Source organism: Camelina sativa, chromosome 14 (genome assembly GCF_000633955.1).
Source record: "Camelina sativa cultivar DH55 chromosome 14, Cs, whole genome shotgun sequence".
NCBI classification, from domain to species: Eukaryota; Viridiplantae; Streptophyta; class Magnoliopsida; order Brassicales; family Brassicaceae; genus Camelina; species Camelina sativa.
In genome coordinates this window covers 19,858,644-19,869,014 of record NC_025698.1, presented here as the reverse complement: position 1 = coordinate 19,869,014, position 10,371 = coordinate 19,858,644, and the positions used below count along the sequence as shown (strand labels likewise).

The following is a 10,371-nucleotide window of genomic DNA, read 5'->3' as shown; positions in this document are numbered from 1 at the left end:
TTTTTTTTTTTTTTTTTGGGGACATTGGAAGTGTTTGAAAATATCAGACTATTTTTCTTATGCAAAAGAGATTTAGCTTTGTTGAAACTTTGAGACATTATAAATTTATATTCTCTTTAAGATCTCTGTTATTAATTCTTTGATTATGTATTGCACCTATATGAGATAAATAACAACCCCAAATAATGAGTTCTTTATCTCAAAGTATTCTTTGATTAAAAACGAGTTCGAAACCATTCCTACGAGTTGTTTCAATGGTACGTACAAAGTGTTTTAACACCTATGGCCTACAGTAGTTAATCAGCTTGAAACAAATTATTGCAATTTAACCTAAAGAACTTTTACGATTCTTTCCGTGACTGGCATCTAAAATGACATTGTAAATAAGCATGCATCACAAACAGATCAATCAAACAGTAATTTGTATAATCGAGTTTTTAAGCTTGTGACACGATCCTGAAAAGTCATGACTAAAGACGATCAATTGGATTGAGAGTCATGTCCTTCATCATAATTTGTTCTGATACTAAATCATTTTGAATTTGCCACTGCTTGAGATCAGCGACTGCTTGAAACTCACGAGATTGCACATATCATAGTGATCAATCATGATGAGACGATATTGATGATTGATTGAGTATTGATTTCTTTGAGCTTAAGAACTATAACGTTCAAAAAAAAAATATTAGGTCGACAAGATCGACAAGATCATATTGTTCATTTTTATGACATCATTAGATCGACAAGATCTGCCTCATAGTTCAATCTCGTATTACGTGAAGTAACACGCGCTACTGGAGTCGACCTCGTTAACAACTTGACTAAAATCTTTCCCACTACTTTTATTAAGCTCTTTGAATAGTTCAATCTCTAAACATCCATATAATTTAGATTGTTTGTATTTCCTTCTTTCCGTATTTAGATAATTTTCCACAGCACTCACATTGTATGTACCACTTAGATTGTATACTATACTTAAATATGACCAATTACTTGCATATCTGTATAAAATATCGAGCAAATTTTTCCTCACCTTACTTAATAACCAGTTCAATCAACTAATTTACTAAAAACGTAGGGATGGAAATAGTAACTTCGAGATGAACCAAGTATTCAGTATCCATGATACCTTCTAAATCGATATAGCTAACACAATCATTATCGCTTAAAAAATGTTACTTTATCTACTCCGATCTATCATATTTGATTTGATATCTAAGTATAAACTCGTGTATACAAAGATCCCGAGTGATCAATACTCTTCCATAATTGTTAAAAATTAATCAAGATACATAAATTAGTGTCGGAAATTTATACTCACTACCTACCTTTGACATGTTACCAGACTCAACAAAAAATAATTGGGCTTTTATATGAATAAAATGTATCATAAATTCACAAATATTTTGCTTGTAGGTAATGAGCATCTATAGTATCAAAAGTTATTTCATCTACTTGTCCTGTGCCCGTATTATATTCGTATAGAGGATAATCTGGCCCGGTATAGGACTATTAATACTTTCGTTTTATAAAAAGTCAACTTGGAGTCTCCGCAAAGGAGAACACGACTATAAACTGACTATAAGAGAATGCCACGTGTAATCAAACAACAAATGATAAAACTTTATTTTAACACATGGCAAGTTAGGGCCCCTCGAACTCCTTCTTCGTAACGCAGCCCCTCGAGAGTTCCCACATTAGCTAGCTCTTTGTTTTCTCATGGCATAACGCAACATTCAGTTGTTCGAACGAACTAACCTCCCCCAATTCACCTCAGATTTGTAATTCTCTAGTCTAACGCAAACACATCACTGCCAGTCACACAAAAAGACTTCGCATCATCCCAGATATTTGGGATGATGTCAGCTTAGCTAAAGATTCAGGTTCACTATTTGCCTCTTCATTCGAGCCTCTCTCAAAAATATCTCATTATTTACCGTTGTCACAGGCTGTAGATTAATTTTTTTGATGTTTACATTATTCTAATTCGGTTGTTGTGACACGGGAGAAAGAGAGAATGTTAAAATGATAGATGCATAGGCTCGGTACGTAGGTTCCATCGAAAATCCCGGATATGTTGCAACTTCGTGTGATGGATTACCAACTTTGTTACGAGAGTTCAAGTCGTTCTAATGAGACAAATTGGCTATGCGTTGTTCATCTCTTCCTTTCAAAAAAAATATTTAAGATTTTTAGACAAAGTGACTTATACATGAGATAGAATTTGAAAAAAAAAAGTGTATAGTTAATTTAGATTATACAAGATTTTTAAAATTTAGATATGTACGATATGATCAACACATCTAATATATTAAATGAGAAGTCCAGCTCACATTAATCCTCACAAAATTTGATCTATTTTACTCTTAATGAAAAATACCATTTTAAAAAAAATCGGACAAACTTTTCATCCCTCTTTCAATTGCAGAAACGCACTACATTCATTCTCAGACCTGGGATTACTCTTTTGTCATTAATGAAAAACAATTCTGAACCTTTTTGCCATGTTCTAAGTTTTAACTTTTTTAAAATTCAAAAAAAAAAAAACAAAAAACGGAATTTGTTTTACAAAATCGGAAATCTAATATATTTATATGCAATATCTCTCTTTAGAAAATAGAAAATAAATATTAGAATATTAGAATATTCGTTAAAGAAAATTTCAATTTTTAAAGATATTAAAATATTAAAGATAATTATGACGAATTTCCTTCTAAGCTATATATCTAGAAGATAAACATATAGTTTTGAGAGTATATTTTTTTTGTATTATTTTTGTTCTAATAAATCAAGTTTAGTATTGTATGATTTTGTTTTTTTTTGCCATGTTGATGTGTTATTGCATTGGTGCTTTGCATGAATTTTTTGCTGCTATAATTTTTAATTATTATGTTGAATCATATCAAAAGTTATACTCATTTTGTACTGTTTGATTGTGTTTTAGGTCTACCTGTCCCAGACCATGGATGTTTTTTTGTATATCAAAAACAAGATTGGACGAATGAATTGATGAAGCAAGCAAGAAATCAAATCGTTGAAGTATTATTAATAATTGTGTTTATTTGTTTTTTTAGTGTGATTGTTATTTATTTTTTTTTCTTGGTTAAACATGATCATATTTTTATTCGATGATTTTTTATTCTACAAGCAAATGAGCAAAGACAACTTTTGGTAATATAATCCTGGTCTTTTATATGATTCATCAGATTCTAATTTTTATGCTCTTTTTGTAGTGATTATTTGGAAAGCAAGATCAAGCCAATCATAGACTTTGTCTATGGTTTCTCCATTTTTTAAAACATATATGTTGTATGATTTTCTATATTTTGTTTTGTAGTTTAGTAATTTGAAATAAACTTTTATATGTAACCTAATACATATTTTTTTTTGTTTCAGTTGAATTCATGGATGATCATTGATCATAATTATGGATCTACAAAGCTCAATATAATGAAATTCAGGTATTAATTTTTGCTAATCTGAATCCTTAATTTTTTTAAATAATATTGTTGCTAATGTTTTTTATAATAATTATAGTTGCACAAAATTATGATAATTTTCAAAAAACTTGGATTTTTTTTTTCTGTTTACAAATAGATTTAAATTATAATTCTATATATATATATATAACCTATTACATAATTTTTTTTGTTTCAGTTGAATTCATGGATGATCATTGATCATAATTGTGGATCTACAAAATTGAATATTAATGAAATTCAGGTATTAATTTTTGCTAACCCGAATCCTTCAATTTTTTTAAATAATATTGTTGCTAATGTTTTTTATAATGATTATAGTTGCAGAAAAACTATGGTGGATTTTATTCATAAACAAATTACAGTAATTTTTTTAAAACTTGGATTTCTTTCTCTTTACAAATAGATTTACATATTCTTTATGACTAATATTTAAATAAATATTTGTGACTAATATTTCTTCATAAATATTTGTGACTAATATTTCTTCTTCCTCTTAAATTGGTAGAAAGAAGAAAGAATGAATATTAATTGGATTCACGACTTAATCTCTTAGATGCTTATCAAGAAAGAAGGAAGATTAAGAAAGCTTAGAAAGAGTTTTCAAACAACTTACAAGTATTGTTTATTTGAAATTGTTTTAGAAGGATATACACTATATAAAAAAATTCTAAAATTTCCCCTTTTGTTTATTAAAATTTAAAAGTAATAGAAGATAAATAGTAGAATATATTGCGGATATTTTTTTTTTGAGAAAATTCCTAATTTTAAAAATGATATACAGAATAATTTTTCTTTCACTTTTTAAAATAATACTTTTTAAAAATCGAAAATCAGAAAAATCGGAAATCAAATATTCATATTCCTTTTATTTTTATTTAAAAAATGGAAAATAGATATTAGAATCTATTGTAAATATTTGTTTCGAAAAAATTTCTTTTTTTTTAAAATATTAAATTTTTATAGATAATTATGAATGTTGACTTTGAAAGAAGGAAATAAAGAACTCAGGAGGATATACTACACATATCAATTTAATTTAAAGATATGGCACAATCTTCTGTGATCTCGAAGAAATCTCATAGGGTTTAATATTTATAGTTTATGGTTTAATTTTGAAACTTACAAAATTAGCACTATTTACAGAATTTTAATATGTTTAGATTTTTTTTTGGTTTGGGTTCTCTACTTTACATTTAAAGTATATTTTAGAGGGGTAATGTTAAGTATTTAGAGTTTAGAGTTTAATTTTTGAAAGTTTAATTTTGACCTATAATGCTATATTATAACTTTAGAGATGATGTGTTAAATTTGGAAGTTAAAATTATTTTTGTGCCATTTGTGAGAGTATTACAACTTACAATCAATATAATTTGTTGGACGTTACCAAATTATATATGTTATTTATATATAAAAAAGGAAGTGTAGACTTTTTAAAATATCGAAAGATCAAATGAAATTTAAGATGTTAAAGTAGTATATTAAAGTTTTTAAAAAACCTGTCAATTGGCCTTAAAAAAAATAATAAAATATTTTGAGGCTTCATTATATGCTTTGACATTTTTTACTATAGTTTGTTTCTTTACAAGACTAAAATATTTTGATGACTATCATACATGTTTAAAAAAATATATAAAACTACTACTAAATCTAAAAAAAAATAACAAAATAAAAATCAAATTTTAAAATTATTGTTTATAATCAGTATTTGGCCACACAAGGATGTGAGTAACTCTCCTAGTCATTTTATAAATACTATTATCACCGAATATTCAAATTAATTAAAGTATATAATTTATAAATGAGCCCTTGAGTAGTTTCTACAATAAGATAACAACTTCCACCATTATATTAGAAACACGAAAATAAAATAAAAACCTTATCAGAAAAGGATTGTAAAAGGGTGAATCTAAAGAAACAACATATTATGTATAAACCAGAAAAGAAAAAAAAACTTAGAACTTCGATTCATCTAGAGAAAAGCAAATAAAGTAAACTTAATCCAAATAAGACAAGGATTATGATTAGGGATCGTGAAACTATATAAATAGATACGTGACTTCTTTTTTCACCAACACATTCATCCATACTTCTCTCTCTTTCAGCGTGCTAAGTTTAGAGTTATCTAATCATCTTTTCTTCATCTTCTTCGATCCATACTGTGAAGTGTCGATCCAATTCCTTAATGGACCATAATTGAGGATAATGCGCCGAGCACTTAAGAAGACAGACCCACTACGGATTCGAAGTTGGCAACGGTAATCTCTAGTCAGCACAGTTTTGCAGTGTACGGGTTCATGGTATTACTGGCAAAAGGATAAGATTTTCGATTCACCTAGGTTTAGGTGAGCTGTCAGAGGTGTCTCCTTCAGGGTATAAAAGGAGTGAGCTGTGGAGAAGCAGCCAACAACAAGAAAAAGAACGTAAGTAGCAAGCGGGTTAGATCTAGAGAGTGCCTTGAGAGTAAGAGAGAACTTATCTCCTTAGCTCGGTTGTATAGGCTCTCTAAGGTGTTCAATCTTTCATGTCTCTTGTACTCAGATTATAAACGTTCTATGAGACCTTGTGAGCTGGTCAGTTAGCTCACCAAGACGTACCTTAGCCGGTGTTTGGCTTTGGGAACTTGTAATCCGCGTGTCGTCTCTCTCTCTGGTTCTTTTTCTTCTTCTGCAAACAAACAATCACAAACAAAGCATCAATTACTAAAAAGTTTAAACACCTAACAAGTAGTATCAGAGCAAGGTTGAAGGTTACAAAGGTGGTGGTTTTCTCTTCTCAGGCTAAAGTTTTCACAAGGAATCCGAAGATCTAGATTCAGCAGGTAAAAGGTTCTTACTTGGTTTCTGAGTTTAGGTAGTCTGTGCTATTCTGAAAGGTTTACGGTTGTGGAATCTAGTTGCATATCTGGGTATTGTTTCTTTAAGTCGGTTTAGGGTCCGTTGTCTGAAAAGAAGCTCTTCCGGTTGGGTTACCAAGCTAGGTTCTAATCAGATCTAGTAAGGATAGAGTAAATGGAACCTACTCAAGCTAAGTTCGAGGTTGAAAAGTTTGATGGGGAAGGTGATTTCTCAATATGGAAGCACAGGGTGTTAGGTCAGCTAGAACTGCTCGGCCTATTGTCAGTCTTGAAGATTGATGATATACCTTCATCTGAAACGAAGAAAGAAGATGAGTCAGACCTTAAGTGGAAGGCTAAAGATAGAAGAGTCAGGAACCTAATCGGCATGAGCGTGACTGACATGGTACTGAGAAAGATTATGAAGAACAAGACTGCACAAGAAATGTGGGATACGTTGGAATCTCAATACCAAGACAAGTCTCTGCCAAACCGATTCTATCTTAAACAACGATTCTATAGTTTCAGGATGGAGGAAAACAAGAATCTGGACAAGAATTTGGATGTATTCAACAAACTTGTCTCAGACCTAGCTTGTCTTGAGGTGGAGTTGAGTGATGAGGATCAGTCTGTTATCCTCCTAAACAGTCTACCATCAAACTTCGCTCAACTAGTTCATACTCTCAAGTACAGAGGAGGAAAAGAAACGACCACTCTGAAGGAGATCGTTCAGTCAGCCTACTCTCTCGAAACGGAGTTGAAGCAAAAGGGCAATTATTTGACAAAGACAGGAGGTGAAGGTCTCTTTGTACAACAAAAGCCCAAGTTTGAGAAGAAAGCAAATCCTAAAGCTAAACAGCAGGGTAAAGGCAAAGAAAAGGAAAAGCCAAAAGCGAAGAAGACTTGTTGGATTTGCGGAGCTGAAGGACATTTCAAGAAAGATTGTCCAAAGAAGGGCCAGAGAGAAGCTGGTGTTGGACAAGCTATTGGTTTTGAACCGATGATGTTGACAGCCTCAGAAACACTAGTAAGAAAATGATGGATACTCGATTCGGGTTGCTCGTATCATTTAACCTGCAGAAAAGATCTTATGTTTGATCTTGAGGAGATAAACGGAGGAAAGATATTGATGGGAAATGATTCTTACTACGAGATTACGGCTATAGGGAAAGTAAAGATTGTCAATCACGACAATTCGGTTATGATATTAACAAAGGTCAGATATTCACCTACCGCCAAAAGAAATCTGATATCTCTCGGTCAATTGGAAGCACAAGGCTGTTGGTTTCTGTCAAGGAATTCCAGACTAAAAGTTTTCAGTGAGGATACAGAGGCTCTGGCAGGTGACTATAAGGATACACTCTATATTCTTGATGGTGAAGCAGTAATCGAGCAAGCAAACTCAGGAGTCGAAGTTGGAGATCAAGCCATGCTTTGGCATAGCAGGTTGGGACATGAGTACAAAAGGTTTGCAACAGTTAGCTAAGAAGGAGCTGATCAGTTTGGACAACATCTCAGAGCTAAGGGAATGTGAACATTGTGTTCTCGGGAAGTTCCACAAGCAATCTTAGGGGGGGTTATTGGATCCTTGATTTTAATGGATTTAGAAATCCAAGTTAAATCATGTGTTATTCAATCATTCATTTTAAAATCTTTATTAAAATTATGTGTTATTGGATCTATGAATTCTAAATCCTAATTAAAATCACCCCTTATTCATTATTAAATATTTGAGTATGGATTTGATTTCATATTGGATTTGGATGGATTTGAAAATATGTTTTACTTATAAATATAGAGATTGAAATCCTTGGTCTCCACCTAGTTATTTGGGTGCATTTGGAAAAAAAAAACTAACGTAATAGCAAACTTACTAGAAGACAAAAGATCATGAAAGAAAGAATGACATGATAATAATAAAAAGCATAAAGGGTGTTCATGCACGAACATAACAATACGTAAATATCGGACATGATAAAGAATGAGAAATAATTCAACCTATAATATCGGACATAACAATATGTAATAGCAAACCAACGATATTAGAAGACAAAAAATCATGAAGCACCTAATAAAAATAATTCAACTTATAAAGAGAAAGCATAAAGGGTGTTTCCCTAATAATAATTAGCACTCCATCACGTTACGCTTAATCCAACCATAACGCTCATCAGTGGACATGCTAACAAAGACTTCTTTTATTCCTAATTGGTGAATCACTTTGACTGCATCGTAACGAACGTTTTCTTCCAAATTAGGAACTTCTTTGATAGCTTCCCTGACATTATTTCTTTTCTTTTCGACCTCTCTTTGTTCAGCTTCTCTTTGTTTTCTTGTTTCTCTTTCTTGTATTAGATCGAAGAGTTTATGAGTTACTGTTGTCAATAGATTCATCTCAGCATGGACATCTGTTGAACCTTCAGATTGACTTGATGGTTCACTTACATTGTTAGTATTGCTTCTATGCTTCTTTCTTAAAGGTAATTTGTCTAGAGAGCCCCTTGCATTGCTGCATACAAAAGACAAAGGTGTTTCATGGTCTTCCTCAACATCCATAGAAAAATCTTCAGTAGAACTTGTTTGCTTTGTTCCTGCAGTTCTACTTGTTTGAGCATCCGTACCATCACCTAATCCAATAGCATTTCCATCGGTTGCTACGTTGTCCTCAAATATGATTTTGAGATCATCAAATTCTTCAAATGTTTCATTTTGGAATTTTTTGAAATTCGGATGCCCCTAAATAAAAATAAAAAATAATTTAGCAAAATTACAAATTTCAAAGTTTATTTGCTTATTATCTTAAAATTTTCACCATAAATAAATCCAAATAATTATAAAATTGATACAACCTTCCATATTCTTTTGAAGTTTATATAGTTTACCTTTACATAATTAGCCCACACCTCAGCTGAAGCCGTAAACCTTTTTGTGCTTGGATCCCATCCAAACCCGGAGCTGCAACGAAGAAGATCAAGACCACTATTGTATTTTGCCTTCAAGGTCTTCATTCTGTTTAGGCAGTATTTTTCTTTCCACTGTAAACTTGCTAAATACACCACTTGAATCACGCCAACCCGCAACAACACCGTCTAATAGTAATTCTATTAACATTCTTGTCTCTTGTGGAGTCCATGGAAGATAAAGATTTTTTTCTCGATCTTCTTGTGATTCACTCATTGTTTTTTTTGGGTTAAAGTTTTGTGCTACACTTGTGACACAAAAAACACATAACTCGTAAATCTTTTCTTGCAAGTAAATAACATGATAATTAAAAAGAATCAAGCAACGAACGGTCGAGACGTAAGTGAGCATGCACTACAACAAAATTTAAAAGAATAAGTAATCTAAAAACTAAAAAGTTAACAAATACACTTACAAACTAAGTTAAGAACAATATGGTCGAGACGTAGGTGCTCCAACTCTTTCTTATAATAATGAAGAAGTATCGATGGTGATCCAATAATATATAATGTTTTTCTTTACCATATATTTCATATGAAAAATTGGTGATTTGACAAATATTTTTAGTTACAAAATTAGAAATATTACAATTTCTTGACTCACAAAAAAATTCGTAATATATCACCACTGGATCTTTGATTAAAAATTTGGAAATCTTACACTTTTTTAACTTACATCGTAATATACACTTTCTCTATGAATATTCGTATCTTTGAAAAATGTAAAATGTACATAAAACAAAAAGTTATGTGCCTTTGTAAAACGTAAAACTTACATAAAATAAAAATGTACATAAAATAAAAAATCCATAACTATATGAACAAACTGTTACTTTCGCACTACGGCACCGTTCATATCCTCGATTTCCTCGGGAAGCTACACGAAGAAAGAGCACCATCCATAAAGTAATGCGTCTTTTCTAACTTATTAGTTTTCTGTTAATTATTCTTTCAACCTTTTTTTTTGTCACAGGTGTACATCAAACATGTATCAAGAAGTCCATGATGAAAGAGAAAAAGATGCATTACATGATGACGAGTTAGATAGTGATATTATATTTTTGGTGCTCTTGATTTTCATTCAAATGCTATATTT

At 31.3% G+C, this 10,371-nt stretch overlaps 1 pseudogene; it reads right to left on the bottom strand.

Annotated features, from left to right (window-relative positions):
• On the bottom strand, positions 8,790-9,323 carry LOC104742050 (annotated as a pseudogene).